The sequence below is a fragment of the Dromaius novaehollandiae genome, unplaced genomic scaffold (assembly GCF_036370855.1).
Source record: "Dromaius novaehollandiae isolate bDroNov1 unplaced genomic scaffold, bDroNov1.hap1 HAP1_SCAFFOLD_31, whole genome shotgun sequence".
Taxonomy (NCBI): domain Eukaryota; kingdom Metazoa; phylum Chordata; class Aves; order Casuariiformes; family Dromaiidae; genus Dromaius; species Dromaius novaehollandiae.
In genome coordinates, this window is record NW_026991289.1 from 2899024 (window position 1) to 2918660 (window position 19637).

The 19637-nt window shown below is 55.5% G+C and overlaps 1 long non-coding RNA gene across 1 annotated transcript; it reads left to right on the forward strand.

The window, feature by feature from the left end:
* Positions 1 to 14400: 14400 nt before the first annotated feature.
* LOC135325576 (uncharacterized) lies at positions 14401 to 15021 on the forward strand. The gene is made up of 3 exons (XR_010386453.1): positions 14401 to 14462; positions 14725 to 14808; positions 14916 to 15021. It is a non-coding gene; the product is annotated as an uncharacterized LOC135325576 (long non-coding RNA).
* The last annotated feature ends 4616 nt before the right edge of the window (positions 15022 to 19637 follow it).

A 19637-nucleotide genomic window follows, 5' to 3' on the forward strand; every position in this document is an offset into this window, starting at 1 on the left:
AGAAATAGGGTGTTAACACATGAATTCTTATATATGCCAGAATGCCCATTACCCCTAATGGGGAGGGATTTACTGAATAAACTGGGGGCACAGATAACCTTTGATCAAAACAAAGTTAAGGTGCACATTCCACAAAGTAACGCCTGGAAGGCACAAGCATATATGTTGCAGAAAGCACTGGATTCCGAACAGCTGGAGGATGGACCAAGCGAAATTCCCTCTGAAGTAATGGACGCAGTAGTCCCTTTTGTGTGGGCAACGGAGCAACCTGGAAGAGCCAGATGTGCAGAACTGGTAAAGGTGGAATTAAAACAAGGAGCTAAACCGGTAAGGTGCATCTTTATTACCACTTCATGAAGAGGGGAGGTTGGCTCATGACTGTCTGCAAACTATTGAGCGGGTATATTCCAGCCGTCCAGATTTGAGAGATATTGCGGAATCCGGACTGGGAATTATTTATCGATGGGAGCAGTTTTATAATAAAGGGAGAAAGAAGGGCTGGATACGCTGTTGTCACTTTGGAAGGAGAAATCGAAGCAAGATTGCTACCAGCAAATACATCCGCCCAGAAAGCAGAACTGATTGCTTTAACCCGGGCTCTGGAATTATCAGAGGGAAAACGGACTAATGTGTTTACAGATTCAAAATACGCCTTTGGGGTTATACATGCCCATGGCACAATTTGGAAGGAAAGAGGATTGCTATCTTCTCAAGGGAATCCTATAAAATACAGTAAGGAGATTATGGGACTACTCAAAGCAGTTAATAAACCCAAAGAAATAGCAGTAATGCATTGCAAAGCGCACCAGTCCAGACAGACTGACATAGTTAAAGGGAACAAAAGGGCCGATGAGGCTGCAAAAAGGGCAGCATTATCCGTGTCGGTGGCAGCCTTAGTTCCAGAAAGAATGTTAAAAATGGAAATTCCAGTATACACTGTAAAAGAAAATAAATTAGCAGAAATACTGAAATGCATAAAAACTCCCGAAGAATGGTGGGTGACATCTACTGGACAATGTGTGGTAACTTTGCCGATAATGAAGCAGCTGATGAAGCAAATACATGATAGCACCCACATGGGAGCCGAGTCACTGGTTGAAACAGTTAAAAGATTTGCTGTGGGAGTCAGTATGCTAATAATTGCAAAGGGTATTACACAGAAATGTGAAATCTGTCTTAGAAATAATCCCAAGATTCAGAAGAAGCCCCCCCCAGGGGAAGTAAAAAGGGGCTTCATGCCTGGGGATTACTGGCAAATTGATTTTTCTGAATTACCAAAATGTAATGGATATAAATATTTATTGGTAATTGTTGACACCTTTTCAGGATGGCCTGAGGCTTTCCCGTGTCGTACCAATAAAGCCAGGGAAGTAGTAAAAATGTTATTAAAAGAAATCATACCAAGATTTGGGGTACCAGAAGGGTTTTCTTCAGATAGAGGACCTCATTTTATAGCAGAAATAGTACAGCAAATCTCAAAAATACTACAAATTAAATGGGACTTACATACCCCCTGGAGGCCACAATCCAGTGGAAAAGTGGAAAGAATGAATCAAACAATTAAGAGACAGATAGGAAAATGGTGTCAGGAGACTCAGATGAAATGGACTGATGTTTTACCTCTGGCATTATTAAGAATCAGAATAACCCCAAGGGTTAGAGAGAAAGTTAGTCCATTTGAGATTCTGTATGGTAAACCTTACACTGTAAATCTAACTGGAAATGAAATTCAAATGCACGTTAAGGGCGATCAAATTTTAAGTGATTATCTCTTGTCTATGGCAAAGGTTCTTACTTCTCTCCGTAGGTACATCCAGTTAAGATCTCCTGTACTTTTAGATTCACCTGTACATTCATTCCAGCCAGGAGATCAAGTGTATCTTCGGACCTGGAAGGACGAGCCATTGGTAGAAAAGTGGAGGGGACCGTATCTTGTACTGCTAACAACAAATACTGCTGTGAAACTGCAGGGAATTGATTCCTGGATCCACTACACCCGAGTGAAAGCAGTACCTCGAGAGACGTGGAAAGCTGAACAAGTTCACCCTTTAAAGTTAAAAATATATAAAGATATATGAGTTGTACTGGAAGCGAATTGGTTTTAAATTTAGATTGTACGCAGGGAAGAATTGCTTTAATCTGTTTGTTAGGAATAGGGTTAATATTGTTGTTATGGTATCTGTGTAAAAATGATGTTCTCCTTAACAACCAGGGGAGAAATGTGGTGGTTAGCTTTTCTAGGTTGCCTGAGCCAAACAATTAAAGGGAATCAGGAAGGATTTTGGGGTCACAATCTCCATTTGGAAGTAATTACAAAATCTATGAAGATAGTTAACCAGAGGGATTGCTGGGTGTGTACCCACTTCCCTGAACATTCCAACAAGGGCTTCCCACTAATTGGAGTGCCTCTTAATTTTTCCTTTATGGAATTTATGAAACAGATAAGAAATGATAGTGATCAAACGAAATATGATGAAACAACCAAACAGGAATGGGAAGTCCAGAGTGTGACAGGAGATTATTATCAATGTATCCGAAGATGTAATAATAGTAATAGATGGTGGGAGAAAACTGTACTTTATAGAAAGCAACCGATCAACTGTACTGGAGCCATTAAGATAGGAGGTTATAAAAATTGCTCTCATATACCTGAAATAGGTTGTAAGTAGCCAAGTAAGGAACTAAATGGGTGGCGTGTTCCGAAAGGTAGTGGATGGTATTGGTTGTGTGGGAACAAGGCACGAAAAGTGCTACCTCCTAATTGGTCAGGGACGTGTACTTTAGGGGCAATAACCCTAATGTTACTATAAGAAAAGAATTGAGTAATAAGTATCAAAAATCCTGGCTAAGAACATTCATGAGGAGACAAAAGAGGGTCAATAATCCTTTAACAGATCGACCTACTAGGTTTCAGTCATTTGTAAGGTAGCTGTTTCCACAATTAGGAGTGAGTGATAAAACTTCTGATGCCATTGCAGCTTTATGTTATTGGCATCTCAGGGAGGCATATGTACAGTAATAAATACTAGTTGCTGTGTATATGTGGATCAAAGTAGGAGAATTTCTACCGATCTAAATGAAATCTGGAAGCAGACTGAAATCTTACATGGGGTTCAGAAAGATGATACTTCTTTTGGATTTGAAGAAACATGGAAATGGTTGACTTCCTGTTTCCCTGATGTGAGTTCATGGGTTAAAAAATGTTTAACAATTTAGGGAATGGTGCTAGTAGTTTTTGTATGCGTTTATGTAGTGATTCAATGCATTTCTAAGTGTTTTACAAAATTAATATGGGAAAGATTTTAAAAGAGTGAGACTAATATGAAAATGATCATATAAGTCTCAAAGGGGGGAACTGTTACAAGACAACCCTGAGAAGCTCAGAAAGAATGTTTGAAGTAGGTAGATTTGGATAACTTCTATCTTAGACAGAATTTGCTTAACATGAGTAGCCGCACACTTGCTTAGCATGAGTAGCTAAATTTGCTGAAGCCTTAGGCCGCGCTCCTAGTGCGGTAAGAAAGGGCCTCAGAGCTGGTGCAGGCTGGAAAGATAAGGGAGTTACAAGCAGTCTGCATTCCTGTGCCCCACTCTCCGAAAGGGAGGATGCCAAGGCTGAGAAATAAGGCCTGTTTGGGCGCCAGGACCTTGGGAAGCAAAGCTTCCTCTCACTGTTGAAACAGTGCTGATTAAGGGGTCTGGATTATGTCTTCTTCCTCAGGGCCTTGGCAGATAACACCTACTGAGCCAGCTGGGGCAGTGTTAATTGACCAGGACCTTGAGGAGCAGGGGTGGGATCCAGGGAATGAAGAAATCACTAACCAATCAGTGTAAAAGGGAAAGTCGTAAATCTGGCAATTTGTGTGTATAAATGCTACTTGAAAAGTTGGGGGGGTGTGCTCGATTTGTGGAAAACCACCGAGCACCCAGGCTTGCGCAACTCTGAAAATAAATAAACAAATGTCTCTCCTGAGTGTGTAATTATTGGCTTACTGCACACCGGGCAACGAATCCGCTTTTCGGACAACAAATGGAAGAGTGCTTAAGGGCTCTTGGCAGAGTCGGTATGTGCACAATGGGGCTTTGGCACCGTTTGCAACAGCACAGTCATTACAGCAACCCAGGGCATGTACCTGCAATAGTCTCCAACAGCCTTCAGGAACAGCGAGAGCAGCCGTGGACCTGGCTGGAGGAGGTGGGTGCTGCTTGCCGGCCTCCTTGGTCCTGGGGGAGCTGCCTGGACACGGTGGGAGCAGACTACAAGGAGATAGCAGGAGGAGTTGGCATGAGCACAGCGGGACGTTGTTCTGCGTCCCGTGCGCCCGTGCTGGGCTCTTGCCTCTGCAGTGGGAGGCAGTTCTGCCAAAGATGCAGCTGTATTTCACTAATCGTGAAGCAGATCCTCGCTACGACACAGGGGCAAGCCCAGCTTTGAATCTCGCTTCTTACCAGGCCACGGGCTCTTCTCAGAGCTGAGATTCTTCTCCAGCAGAAACACCTTGTCCACCCGAAACACTCGTCTCCAAACATGCAAACTCTTCTTATCCACATCACACAAGTAGTTTTCCGGAACGGACATGTTACCCACGCCTGCTAGCTGGACAGGCTGAAAACAGGAGAGCAACAAAGGAACAAAAGCAGGGCTTTCACACACACAATAACGAAGACTAGACTTGTCAGGGCACACTAAGGGTGATCTCCAAAGGGGCAAGATGGGGCGCTTTGCAGGAGAGCCTTGCACTCTCCAGTCTCCCCCTCTCCCACTCCTTCACCTCCCACCAGCTGAGAGTTGACGCACAAGCAGGGAAAAACCCCTGGAGCCTCAGAACCTCCGAGGAGGGACCACACCTGGCAGAAACTCTCCACAGCATGCCACCATCTCTGGCGGGTTGTTCCACCCTGCCAGGAGCAGCTAGAGAGGGCCCCAGAGGAGAAACCCCACACTCGGCTTCTCCAGCTGCGCTTTGCTTCTGCTCTCCGGTGAGGGAGAGCTTGCTCTGGGGCAAAACTGCCAGCTGCAGGCTCCTGCTGGGGCCTGGCTGCTGCTTTCCAAGGCAGGCAGGAAGAAGGCTGCTCAGTGGCAGCATGCAAGCAGAAGCCAGCACTCATCAAGGTCGGAGGGACAAGGAGGACATGAGCCCCACCTCCTTCAGCAGCAGCGCTTGGCAGTAGCACTCACACACGTTCTCCCAAACTTTAGCTGCATCTGGGCAGCAAGAAAAACATGGGCTCTGCCTGAAGTCAACAAGCTCACCACCATCCCACCCGCTCCAAACCAAGCAGACACAGGCAGCACCCACCACCACCACCACCACCAATCCCAAGAGAACCCGCACAGCGGGCAGCTGCAGAGCTGACACGTTAACTGACTTCCAGCCAGAAGCCCTCCGCTGGCCCCACCAGAGCTCTGGAGACAAAAGAAGGGCAGAAGAAAGGCTTGCCACGAGGGCTTCCTCCCAGCCAGGAGACCAAGGCGTCTCCGACGGCAGAGCCTCTTCCCTGCTCTGCAGACACCAGCACAACCAGGGGCGAGAAACCAGGGGCCGTGACTGCGCTTCTCAACACAAAGCCAAGCTCAGCAGCGGGAATCACAGGCTCTGGCAAAGCAAACGATCCAGCTCTCACACGGGCGTTTCCAAGAGCCTCTCCAGAGCCCAGCAGCAGCACCAGGACACCTCAGCCTTCTGCCAACAGCACTCCTGTCCTTTCACAGCCTCCTCGCAAAGCCGGGCCCTCTCCTGGCAAAAACTGCCCCTCCGTCCCCAGCCCGGCAAGAGCACAGGCCTCTGCCCACGGGCACCTCGCGGGCTCGCGGAGCTCCAGGCCTTACCTGCCTTCCAGAAATGCACAGGCTGCCGAGACAGCGACGGCAGAAGCGGAGCAAGGCAGAAACGGGCCGGTTCCGCGCCGTCGCCCCCAGCTCTGACGAATCCCCTCCGCGCTCAGAAAGGCTTTGGCCCAGCTCAACCCAGCCACAGCTGCCGCCCCACACCAGCACCCACTGCCCCACATGCCCCGCCTGCCCGCCCCCAATGCGAGTGAGGCCTCCCGCCTCGACGCTCCGCCCCCCGCCCCTCCCTGCTGCGCGCTCCCCATTGGCTGCGGTGGCGCGTGGCCTGCCGGGGCTGCACAGGCGGGAGGGCAGGGCAGGGGAGGGCAGGGGCGGGGCGAGCAGGGCAGGGGCGGGGCGAGGCAGTGGGCGTGCGCGTGCGCAGTGCGGGGCCCCGCGGCAGAGCGCCCCGGGCAGGGCGGGCGAGGGGCGGGGCTGCGCGCATGCGCGGAGGCCGCAGGCGCTGGGGAGGCAGCAGCAGCTGCGCGTGCGCGGCCTGGGGCCTGGGCGAGGCGTGCGGGGGGGCTGCTGAGGTGCTGCCGCGGGGGCAGCAGCTGCCCCGGAGAGACTTTCCCGTGTCTCTGCCGGAGAGGGTCCCCAAGGGCCTGGGGAGGGAGAGCTGCGCGGCCTGGATGCTTTTTGTGAGACTTCCAAAGCCAAGTGGAAGTGGGCAGTCAAAGCAGGGAGTCCCCTGCATCGTTGATGGGGAGCTCCAGAAGGCAGCTGCTGGAAGCTGCCCGTGACTGCACACGCCAGGTGAGCTGGTGTGAGCACCAGAGGGGTTTGGTCTCTGTGCCCTGCTGCCGAGCTGTGCGCCTGCCTGCGCAGCAGCAGGTGGTCCTGCAGGAGAGGGAGGTAGATGCGACTGCAGGCGTTGAAATCCACAAAGCGAGGGGCAGAGAGACAGAGGCACAAGAGGAGGCTCTAATTCCTCGTCAGGAGAAAAACGCAACCGATGGCAGAGTCTCCCCAAACCCTGGCACGCGCTTGCCCCTCCCAAGGAGACGCACCTCCCTGGGCCAGGTGTCCATCACTATTCCCAGGTCACACAGCTGTTGTGTCCGTGGGAATCACCTCGCTCCCCCATGGAGCACACGGCCCCCCTTTTCCCTGGCCCAGAGTCTCCCCTGGCAGGAGGCTCTTTGCCCACCCCTTTCTGCCTGTTGCTGCCTCCAGATGCATGGCAGTTATTGCGGGTGGAGGAGGCCCCCCCTTGAAGGAGGAGGTGCAGCAAAGGGCAATTCCCTTTCTGACAAGTGAAAGCCCTTGGGACCTGTGTCTCAGTGACTCTACGAGCAAGGACGCCAGGCATCCCTACTTGCGCCAGGGGTAAAGGTGTCTGCAGCGGCCATCCGGTTTTCCTGAGTCCAAAGGAAAGGACGTTTTGGCACTTTCAGACTCCTCCAAGGAAAGAGCAGTTTGCAAGGCAGGCGAGGGAGCGCATTGCCATGGGAAAAGATCCCTTGGAGGGTCGGCTTCTCTAAGTATTTGTGCTTAAAGGTGGCCTGATAGGCTTCTCCGTGGAGATGACTAGCTTGGTGCCTGAGGGGAGAGCAGTGGAGGTTGTTGTCCTGGACCTGAGTAAGGCTTGCGAACCTGGAGGCTTTCAGCTTGCACAAGATGGCCAGAAAGTGTGTGAAGAGAATCAGGGACCAGAGTGGAGTAAAAGAGTGAATGTTCCCCTTGGACAACCCTGTTATTTTTCATACATGTAGCACTCTTGAAACGGTTTGTTTAAAGAACAGGGTTCTCTTCTGTTTCTTGCTTTCCATGGGCTACTAGTCACATTACAGGAAGCAGCCACTCCCCTGCCCCAGCACGGGTTCCCCCCAAGGCAGCTGTCCCTCAGGCGTGTGCCTGCTCCAACGTGGGTCCTCCCCGGGCGGTGGTCCCTCGGGGCTGTCCCTGCTGCAGCGTGGCTCCTCCCCGGGCCACGGTGCCCTCAGAGGAGGACCAGCTCCAGCATGGAGCACCTCCTTGCAAGAGTGCGACTCCAGCCATTTGCCTGACAATGTCCCCTGCCACGTAGCTCCTGCCTTTTGTTTCTCCAAACATGGTTCATCACAGTTCTCCTCACGGGGGCCTCTCGTGTCTCCCGTGTCTCCTCCCATGTGCCTCCTCCTGTGTCTCCTGCCTGCAGCGTCTCCTGCCCGTTCTTCAGGACGTTTGAGCAGAGGCACCATGGGCTCCTCTGACTGCCTGAAGTCCTGCTGCGCAATGGGCTGTTGTCATCTGTTGCAGAGTTGGCTGGAAGGGGCTGAGCCTGGCCCAGGGCAGCTCGTGGTCTCCTCGCACACAGGGCCTCCTGCAGAGCCCTGCTCCCAAACCGAGCCATCTGTGCCCAGCACGGCCCTCACTCACACACACACACACACACGCACACGCGCACACACACGCACTGTGGCTCCCTCCAAGAACTGCCCTTAGACACTCAGTCGGTCCTGTCGTTGGCCCTGGATCCCCTGGTTTCCCAGTTGTCTCACACACACACACACACACACACATTCACCAAGGCCCTGCCCATGGGGGCCCCCTCCAGCCCCCAGGATCCCCCCGCGGGGCAGAGCCCGGCAGGGCCCCCACAGGTGGGGATGGAACCAGGCATGCCGTCACCACGGCCCACCTATGTCATCATCAGTGACCTCAGCACCGCTGTTCCAGAGCTGTTGGGAGACCGTTGGTGGGAGAAGGGCCAGGAAGGTGCTCTCCGTTGCTGCCCGCCATGAGCCAGCCGGAGCGGCTGTGGATGAGGAGGAAGGCGGCGCTGCGCATCAGGAGGAAGGTGGGCCCGACCGTTTGGGACCGCCGCGCCGCCCTCCTGCCGAGTGCCGCAGCCGCCCCGGAGCCCATGGAGGTGGAGCGCGCGGAGGAGGAGGAGGAGCCCATGCAGGTGGAGCCTGTGGAGGGGCAGCCCGCCCCGCAGCCCCTGGACCTGCCCCAGGGGCCAAAGAGGAGGAGGAGGCGCTAGCCCGGCAGAAGGCCCCCGCTGCCCACAAGCAAGGGCATGGCCCCCCAGCAAGACCAGGCTGGGGCTGGCACTCAGCCCGGGGGAGCCGAGCCCAAGGCGCCGGCCTTGGAGGCTGAGGAGCGCCGGGCTGCGCGGCACCTCCTGGCCTGCCCCTGACTGCCGGGCACCAACATCTGCCCGGCAGAGGCAGGGCCGACCACGGGGCCACCTCCCTGCCAGGACTCCCCTCCACCTCCGCTGCAGGACGGAGACAGCACCCAGGAACGGCTCCCACCACCCTACCACGGCTCTCTTCAGGCGATAAGTTAGTTAGGATTATTAGTATTTTAGGATTAGGAAGATAAGTAGTATGAAGATAGTGTAGGTATAGTTATTGTAGTCTTAGTGGGTTCTTAGGCAGTTACTTAGAGAATTCTTAGAGCAGTTGTGGGGGGGGGGTCTAAGTTCGTAGGTATTTGGCTAAGTGTAGGATAGAGTTCTTATTTTTAGTTCCCCTTGGGTCAATTATTTCTTATAGGCATCCTAAGTAGCATTGGCCATAGTTATTGGTTAGAGCTATTCGGCACCATTAGGAGCATTAGTCCTAGTTATTAGTTATAGTTATTCTTAGTCAGATTTAGGGCATAGTTCTTCTTACCGTAGGACAGTTCATGTTAGGGCCCCGTTATAGTGGCCGACAAGCCTAGTTTCCATAACAATTTTGGCACCCCCGATGGGACCCTAGGCAACCACTGTCAGGGCCTCTCATCTCCAAACAATCATCTGGTGCCATCGGGTGAGTTCACCTGGGATCTTTGGCACCGAGAGGCACCGAAAAGGTGAGTCTTAAACTCCCGCCTAAATTCTAAATCCTGGTCTGGGAACAGTGCACTGTAAGGGGTATGCGGGCTGATCACTGTAAGGCGTACCAGGCAGGGGGGTATGTGGGCTGGCCACCGTCAGGCGTACCAGGGGACGGGGGTGAGTCCCATCCCCAGGGTTAGAGTGGGTTTTAAGTCCCAGCTCGGTCTGGCCGGAGAAGGGGTGCGCAGCCTGATCAGCATAAGGCGCACTGCAAGACTGTAAGACAGAAGTCTAGAGTCACTGTGACTGGTGTGAGTGTAAACAGTGCTGTGTGTGAGTGCGTATAGCTTGGGAACCGATCGGGGCACCCGTCAGCTGAGGAAGCCGCCCGCTGCAAAGGGACAGCAGTCCTAGCAGTTAAAGACTCGGGGGGTTGGAGTGCGGTTCCCAGAGAGTGAGAGAAAGAGAGTGTGTGATTAAAGAAAAAAGAAAAAAAAAAAAAAGAAAAGGTTGGTCCAACTATGTCAGGAGGATTGCCCATTCCTGACAAAGGAGGAAAACTCAGCAGAACCCAGCAAGGGACTTTGGATCAGCAGGCTAAATTGTCCCATGATGTTTTTTTTCCCACTAAAATGCAAAAGCGCCACAAAAAACTTGTCATATCACAAGGGACTAGGCCCAAAACTTTATTCAAAGTTGCCCTGATTGCCAAAATGTATCCCTGTTACCACCATACTTAGGGACCAACCCTCGAGGCCTGCAACCCTGCAGTATTTGGCAGACAGACGTTACCCATTATCCCTTATTCAGAAAATTGAAATATGTCCATGTCTCTGTAGATACCTTTTCCCATTATGTTGTCGCTATTGCCCATGCTGGGGAAAAAAGCCGCGATGTATGTCGTCACTGGCTTGCCTGTTTCGCCACAATGGGGGTTCCCACTCAAATTAAAACTGACAATGGTCCCGCATACAACGAACGTGGGCATTTCCTCAAACCTGGGGGTCACTCACGTGACCGGAATTCCCTATTCCCCAACTGGCCAGGCAATAGTGGAACGTACCCATCGTACTCTAAAAAGGGGGAATAGCCCCAGTGCCTCCCCACAAGAGCAGCTATGGAAAGCCTTATATGTTCTCAACCTCTTAAACTGTTATACAGACCAAAGTGCAGTTAATAAGCATTTCTCACGCCCGACGTGGCGAGGACAGCCTCAGGTTCACTACAAGAACCTGAAAACAGGTCAATGGAGTGAACCAGTAGACTTAATAACACGGGGGAAAGGTTATGCTTGTGTCTCCACAGGTAACGGACCTCGTTGGATGCCTGCACAGCTGATTCGACCTGTTGACGCATCCCTCGAAACACCAAATGAGGACTGAGAGCCAGTTAAGATGAGCCCATGTCGGGACATTTTCTGGCAATACCTGCCTGCCTCGTGCAGGGTCAATATCAACTCATAAAAGCTTACCGCGACTACGCGACCTTACTAATAAGTTGTAGATAGAATCAGAGTGGAACCCTTTTGAGGGACAGGACTGGACGTTAGGTTTGGGGTCGTGAGTTAAGAAGGTACTGGCGTGTGGATTGGTAATCTTGCTAAGATTTCTAGCCCTTGCTATCTATCTCCCCTGCTTAATAAGCCTTATGCAGAGAATGACTCAAAGGGCTTTGCATCAAGTACTTGCTGTACAAATACACACTGCACTGGCAATATTTAATTTAGAAAATAAAAAAGGGGGAGATGTAGGGGCAGACAGCGAGGGATTGGACAAGATAAGAGTTAAGGAGCCGAAAGCCTTGGGAGGAATAAATAGCAGTATGTGGATAAGGTAGTAGCCGCACGGGATGAGAACTGATGATGGGAACACGACCTTCCAGAAAGTACCGATCCAAGCTAGAGCTCATGTAAAGGGCTTGCTTGCTTGAATAAAGTTGATTGTGATCCAGCACATCGGAGTCCATGAATCAATCCACCACAGTCCCTAAATAGCCCCCCCTCCCTGTCCCCAACCCCCTTTCCCCCCCCCATCCCCAAATAGCCCCCAGGGTCAGTCCCTAACCCCCCTCCTCCCCAAAGAGCCCCCTCATCCCTGTCCCCCCCCATGCCTGTCCCCAACCCCCCTTCCCTGTCCCCAAATAGCCCCCAGGACTTGTCCCTAACCCCCTCCCATCCCCAAATATCCCCTCATCCCTGTCCCCAAACCCCTAATCCCCAAATACCCCCCATCCCCCAAACCTCCCTATCCCTGTCCCCACCCCCGTCCCCAAATAGCCCCCAGGACCTATCCTTACCCCCGGTCCCCAAATAGCCCCCCATCCCTGTTCCCCCCTTCCTATCCCCAAATAGCCCCCAGGGTCAGTCCCTAACCCCTTCCATCCCCAAATACCCCCGTCCCCCAAACCCCCCCATCCCTCCATCCCTGTTCCCAAATAGCCCCCAAGGCCTGTCCCTAACCCCCCCATCCCTGTTCCTCCCATCCCCATCCCCAAATTCCCCCCCATCCCTGTCCCCTCCCACCCCTGTCCCCAAATTCCCCCCCATCCCTGTCCCCTCCCACCCCTGTCCCCAACCCCCCCGTCCCCTCCCATCCCTGTCCCCAACCCCCCCCCCGTCCCCAAATAGCCCCCAGGGTCTGTCCCTAACCCCCCCTCCCTGTGCCCAAACATGCCCCATCCCTGTCCCCCCGCCAGGGCCTGTCCCCAACCCTCTCATGCCCCCCCCCATCCCTGCCCCGCCGTCCCAGTCCCGTCCCCCCCCCAGACCCTGCGCGGGGGCGCCGATGTCGGCCAGCGTGGCCTGCAGCTCGGCGGGGGCCCAGGCCACGTAGGGCGGCGGCAGCGGCGGCGGCAGCAGCTCCCCCGCGCCGGGGCCCGCGGCCGCCTCCAGCCGCTCCGTCGCCATCTTCGCGCCCGCGCCCGCGCCCGCGCCCGCGCCGCCGCCGCCGCCGCCGCCGCCGCCGCCGCCGCCTCCTCGCCCGCCCCCTCCCCGCGGACGCGCCGCCGCCTCAGCGCCCGCCCAATGCGCGCGCGAGGGACGCCGGGAAGGGGGGGGCGCGTCGGCCGCACGGCCTGCTGGGAGTTGTAGTTCCCGGCGGGGGGAGCCAGGCGTCTGAGCCGGCCCTGAGGTAACGGCCGGGCGCCCCGGGTGGGGGGAGGGGAGGTGCTCGGACGCCTGGGCCCCTGGGGGGGTCCCGGATGCCTAGGTCCCTGCGGGGGGATGGGGATCCCCTGGGCACCTGACGGGGGGGCCCCGGACGCCTGGGTCCCGGGGGGGGAATCCCCATGGCACCTGGCGGGGGGGGGGTCCCGGACACCTGGGTCCCTGGGGGGGGGAGGGGATCGGGGTCGGGTCCCCTGGGGGGGGATCCCCATGGCACCTGGGGGAGGGGGGTCCTGGACGCCTGGGTCCCTGGGGGGAGGGGACGGGGGACACATGGCCCCGCTGGCCCCCGCCCCCCACACACACGTGTGCCCCCCCTCCCCGGCATCGCCGTGCGGCTGCCTTGCACACGTGTGTGCCGCCGGGCTGCCATGGGGCCCTGCTGTGGGGCTGGTGTGTGTGTGGGGCGGCCGTGTGCGTGGGGCTGCTGTGGGGTCCTGCCATGGGGCTGGTGTGTGCAGGGGGCTGCTGTGGGGCCCTGCTGTGGGGCTGCCATGGGGCAGTGCCGTGGGGCTGCCATGGGGCCCTGCCTTGGGCTGCCGTGGGGCTGGCCTGTGCGTGGGGCAGTGCTGTGGGGCTGCCGTGGGGCAGCGCTGTGGGGCCGGTATGTGTGTGGGGCTGGCGTGTGCAGGGGGGCAGTGCCATGGGGCTCTGCTGTGGGGCTGCCGAGGGACTGGTGTGCATGTGGGGCAGCGCCGTGGGGCTGATGTGGGGATGCCATGGGGTGGCCATGGGGCGGCCGTGGGGCTGCCACGCGGCTCCCGTGGGGCTGCTGTGCGGCTGGTGTGCACGTGGTGCAGTGCCGTGGGGCTGCCATGGGGCCCTGCCGTGGGGCTGGCGTGTGCGTGGGGCAGTGCTGTGGGGCTGATGTGGGGCTGCCATGGGGCAGCCGTGGGGCAGCCATGGGGCAGCACCATGCACCCCCCCACCCCGAGCAGCCGCCGGGTTCCAGTTCCGGCAGGAGCAAAAGCGAAAGCAGCTCCAAGCGAAAGCGGCTCCGGGGCGGCGGCGGTGGCGGCGACAACGACGACGACGAGGGTGCGACGGGGGTGCGAGGGGTGGGGTGACGGGGGTGCGAGGGACAGGGTGATGGGTGTGTGAGGGATGAGGTGACGGGGGTGCGAGGGACCGGGGGTGCAAGGGACCAGGTGACAGGGGTGCGAGGGTTGGGAGTGAGAGGGACCGGGGTGACATGGTGCCCGAGGGACGGGGGTGTGAAGGACGGGGTGTGAGGGGGATTGGGGGACACTAGGGACAGGGTGTGTGAGGGACAGGGTGTGCGAAGGATAGGTTGTGCGAGGGACGGGTGTGTGAGGGACAGGGGTGCACGATGGATTGGCGTACACTAGGGACAGGGTGTGCGAGGAATGGGGTGTGTGAGGGACGGGGGTGCGAGGGCCAGGGTTGTGCAAGCAATGCACTGACCTCTTCAACATTTGGGTGGAAATGGCCTCGTTTGATCTCCCTGGTGGCCCCAACCTCCCCCAGCTTTTGGGGTGGGAACGGCCTTTTCCGTCTCCCTGGTGACACTGACTTCATCGACTTTTGGGGTGGGGTTGACCTTCTCCAGCCTTCTAGGTGGGCTTGATCCCATCCAGCCTTCTAGGTGGCCTTGATCCCATCCAGCTTTTGAGCCGGGACTGAGCTTTTCTAATTTGCCAGGTGGGATTGATCTCGGCCGGCTTTTGTGGTGGGATCGACCTTTTCCGGCCTTCTGGGTGAGTTTCAGCTCCTGCAGCTCTCCAGTTGGGATTGACTCCTTCTGATTTTCCCGGTTGGATTGTCCTTGTCCTGTTTTCTGGGTGGGATTGACCTTCTCCGACTTGCCTGGGGGGATTCAGCTTTTCCAGTGTTCTTGGTGGGATTCAGCTTGTCCGGCTTTCAGGGTGGGATTGATATCATCCAACCTTTGTGGTGGGATTGACCTCATGCAACTTTTGGAGTGGGATTGACCTCATCCAACCTCCTCTGTCTTTCCAGGTGAGATCTTCCTTCTCCTCTGGCTCTCCAGGTGGGATTTGGCTTCTTCAGCTCTCCTGGTGGGATTCACACCTGTTCTTCCAGGTGGGATTTATCTCCTCCTCCAACTCTCCAGGTAGGATTTGCCTTTTCTAATCCTCCTGGTAGGATTCATATTTGATTTCTCAGGTGAGATTTTCCTTCTCTTCCAGTTCTCCAGGTGGGATTCCTCTCCAATTCTCCTGGTGGGATTCATACTTGATTTTTTAGGTGACGTTTATCTTCTTCAACTCTTCAGGTAGGATTTACCCTCTCCAAGTTTCTGGGTAGGTTTTATCTCCTCCCGCTTCCCAGGGGAGATTCAGCTTCTCCAGCGCTCGTGGTGGGATTTGGCCCCTCCAACCCTTGCGGTGGGATTCAGCCCCAGCTTTAGACACCAAAACTCCTTCCAGCTCCCAGTACTGCCTCGTCCTTCCCCTTCCAGTCAGTCATCTCTGTCGGGTCTTGGTGGGCTCCTCCGTTTCCGAAGTACGTGTGGTCCCTCGGACACGTGGTCCCTTGGACACATGAAGCCTCCAACACGTTGTCCCTTCAATGCGTCTCTATGGACTCTCAGCCAACAAGGATGCGATCTACCAGCTGAGTTGCTCCAAGATCATGTTTTTACTTCTTCTGGTGCTCAGTCTGGCCCCGTTTTTGGTTCTTTTTGACTCCTGAGGGTGCGGAAGAGCTGCTTGGACTCTCCTAGTTGGAGCAGCTGCCTTTCTCCTCCTGGCTGTGTCCCAACAAGTGACGTCCACCTCCTTGCACGTGCGTTTTCCGAGGAATGAAACGCCCTGGAGCCGCGGCTCGGTTTGACCTAGGTCACTTGGAGAAGGAGCCGGGACTTCCCAAGCCGAAAGCGGGGCAGAAATAATGGGTGTGAAACCTGGTCCTCTTTCCTTGCACCCCCTCCCTGGGACGGAGGTTGGAGGGGGGTTAAGGGTGTCCTCTTGGGTTGGGGTCCTCGTCCCACGTCGCGCCGCTGTAACGGGTTTCCCACCGGTTTCCTCTCTGCGTCTCCTTCCAGAAATGAGCAGAAGCAACAATCGTGGCTTTTCTCTGGTGGCAGCAAGAGAAGCAGGTCGGTCCCATTTTCATCCGCTTGGGGACGGGGTGTTGTGGTGGTTTCAGCCATAGCGTTGTGGGAACGCGGGGACAATCCAACTCGGCCGGGACCTTGGGAGGTCTCTGGCCCAACCTGCTCGAAGCAGGGCTTGATCCAGCTGGGTCCTGAACCCTTCTGAGATGGCACAAAGTCCCTCCCGCTTGCGACGGGGAATGGGGCAGCCTGGCTCCTGCCCGCAGCCGGCAGTTTAGCGGAGAGCTGATCTGGGCTCCAGATTTTGAGGACTTTTCCCTCTCTTTCTCCTCCAGAAACCCACGGATGAGCTGAAGTTGTGTCCTGGGTGCAGCAAGATGCTGCGCTGACGGGTGAGCGAGGTTATGTTTCCGACCTCCGCTGAGGCTCCGTGTCGCTCATTGTCTTTCTTTTGTGTCTTTTAACCTATTCTCGTGTCTCTTCAGTGATGTCCAGGTTTGGCTTTTCATCCAGCTCCGAGGAGGACTCATCTGATCCCGGTGAGTGGTGCTGAGCTTGTCCGCAGGGAGGTTTCACGGGCGTTTCGGGGGCTTCGTGTCCCGTTGCCGGCGCACTGAATTTTGCTGAAACGGGGAGCTGCCTTTCACCGAGGCTCAGCCCTGGTGGGACCAACGGTGGGACGCAACTCACCCAACCTTCAGCCGGGGGGAGGAGGATGGTCCAGGTCTGATCTTGGTTGAAACGAGGTCAAAGGGGATCACACTGTAGCGTCGCACACGGCGAGAGCACAGCTGCTCTTGCATGTGGTTACCGTCGCCTCGCAACACCCTGAAGAGCCTCGAAAGCCATCTGGGATTTATTTCTTCTGCTATTTCCGTGACAGATGTTTCCCTGGTGGCCCGACGCAGGGAGGAGGACAGCTGTGGCCGCTGTCAGAGGGATAAGGTGGGAGCTCCTTATCTCCGGCGTCCCTCTCCGTTGTCCCCAAGAGTCACCTTGCCCAGGGTTAGATACCTGGGCAGCCCTGGCCGCATGGTGGGAGAGACGTACATCCACCTTGGGTCTCTGGGGACCTGCTGGGATGGGCTTGAGATGGGTTTTTTCATTTTTTCTGCCTGCTTTTTAATTTTTCCTGCCCATTTGCTGAGCTGGTGATGGAGAATGGTGTGATGCATCTTCTCCGTCTGCTCTGCCTTTCCTTCCTTGCGCTGAATTCTGGGGATCATCTCCGTGCGCGTGATACTCCCGCGAGGATGCAAACCACGAGGCTGGGCTTTGGTCCCTCTCACCTCCTTGGCTCCAAAACTACCAAGCTCTTCTCCCACGGCACCTCGTTCCTCTCTCCAGTGTCTCCCAGAAGCGACTGTGCCAGAGATCATTTGAGATGAGGGTGGCAAGAAAGCCTACAGGTGAGAGGTGGTGGCTCCAAATTGGGGGCGTCTCAGGGAACATGGCCGAATGCTTGGCGGGACTGAGGTAGGAGCAGCCTGCTTGAATTTATGGTGTCTACCAAGCGGCTGCTGTTATCTGAGAGCTTTTGGCCTCTCTGGGAGGCAGGTTTTAAGCGCTGCTTGTGCAGGATGTTAACTCCATCATGGGTCCAAGCTAGACCTGCTGACCGTTCCCTGATCCAGCTCTCCTCTTTGCCGCGCAGAGTTTCCCTCCCTGGTGCCAGCTCGTTTCGGTGCACTGAGACCTATCTGTGCTTCGACGTGAAGGCGGTGGTTACCCTGAGCTACGAGTACGGCTCCTGGCAGCAGCACCTGCAGGGAGCCGACGTGGAGAGATAGACCTTCGTCGGCCCGTTGTTCAACATCCAGGCGGAGCCGGCTGGCGCCGTGGGTGCCATCTACCTGCCACACTTCGTGTGCCTCGGAGGTGGAGCAGCCGGGCCGCGGCTTTGCCCTGGCTTTGTGGTGTCCCGCACCTCCTTCTCTGTCCTCCTCTTCCTCCAAAGCCGAGGTCCGGGAGTCCCCACTCCGGGCTCACAGGTTAAACCCTCGGCGGGAGCCTCTGGAGGCCGAAGGAGACCTCGTTTCCTCCCGGCAGGCCAAGATGACACTTCCAAGATGCGAATTGGCCGCTTCGCGGATGGGAAGCTGGTCCGGGAGATGCCGGTGGAGGTGCAGCCGTTCCACGCGGTGCTGGAAGACGCCAGCTTCTCCTTTCTGGAGGTGCTTTGGAGGAAGGTGGCTTTGCTTCTCCATTTGCCTCTCCACTCCCTTGTGCTGATCTACCACGCCACCAGGAACGAACCTGTCACCCTCCATCTCTACTTGATCCCCAATGACCGCTCCATAAAGCAGGTGAGATCCCAGCAAGCATGTGCCGCACTGTGGAAGCGTCACCGCTCCTCCAAGGCTGGGCGGCACCTGATGAGTCCGGATCTACATGTACGTCCGTGTTTGCTCATCTTTCTCTCCCGGCGCTGACCATGTTTGACTTTCTGCAGGCGATCGGAGAGGGAGAAGTCGTCCATGTCCTACCGGGTGGATAAACCGCCGTTGACCAAGCGTCTCAACTGCGGGAGGTCCTACGTTGTTTCTGGCTCCGCACCCGCAGCCGTACACCCCAAGGTAACTGGGATTTGGGGAAGAGCTGAGGCCGGTGGTACTTCACGTGGTAGAGCCGAGCGTTTTAAGGGTGGAATAAGCCCAATCACGTGGCAGAGCGATGGTTCTTGTGCTGTTAGCAAGCCTCAACTTCTATATAAACGTCCTCAACATGAGCTGTGATCTCTAGAAAATGGCCTGTCTCTCCAATTCCTTCCTATGATCCCTTTAGGTTGGTAGAGTGTGATGGTTCTCCAACTTCTGTCGCTAAAAATGCATCTGTCTCAGGTGGAAGAACCATCTCAGGTTGCTCCACAACCAAGGAGACCGGTTTCTGTCAAAATGTAGTTTATCCCATTCCAGTATCGGTGTCTAAGGTTGGGGCAAGAGTTGCTGCCTGGAGCCTAAGCTATTTGTTTCCATGAAATATCCAAATTTTGGGGACGTATGCTAAGACAAGGTTTCTTCTACTCTTCCATCTCATTCATACTCTTCTAAGATGAGCTTGACCACGATGGACAGTCATGGAGTTGCTTTCTTCTGCTCCTCCATTGAGTGGATGAGCTTGACCATGGTGGATGGTCATAGGATTGGTTTCTTGTGCTCCTCCATCAAGCGGATGAGCTTGACCATGATGGATGGTCACAGGGTTGGTTTCTTCTGCTGTGCTGGCTATGAAAGAGCAGCTCCTGAGAGCAATTCCTGCCTTTCCACCAGATCCTGGACTTCCATCTCAGAGGGGCAGATAAGCAGCAGATCTTCAGTGAAATCTACCTTAGTGTCATGGTAGAGGAAGTCAAACTCAGCTTGAAAGATGAAGAGAGGGACAAGTGCGTGTGGCACGCGGTGCTGCGAAGAGGTAGGTGTCTCGCATCCTTTCCCCTCCAGCATGGTGAAGCTGTGAGATGTCCCAAGGAGGGAAGGCTGGTGCCCGAGTCTTTTCAGGCAGAAGCAGAACCCCCAAAACGTCTCTTTTTCTGCTGGCTGCAGAAGAAACCAAGGGTGATGAGCTTGATTGTACGTATTTGCCGTGACGGTGTCTGAAATTAGGTTAAAGCTCCACTGCAGCGAGTTCCCAGCAAGACATACATGTTGAACCAGGTGATGGGATCTCACCTCCCTGTCAGAGGTGCCCATCAAACATCACCCATAGCTCCAGCAGCTCCCACGGCCAATGTGAGAGTGGTGGTGGGCTCTGAGAGGGCTGTAATTAGCTGTGCTGCCACGTGATGGCACCAGCTGGCCGGGAACGGGAGCAGCCCTATGGTGGAGGAATCCAACCTTGGTTCCTGTCCTCTTCC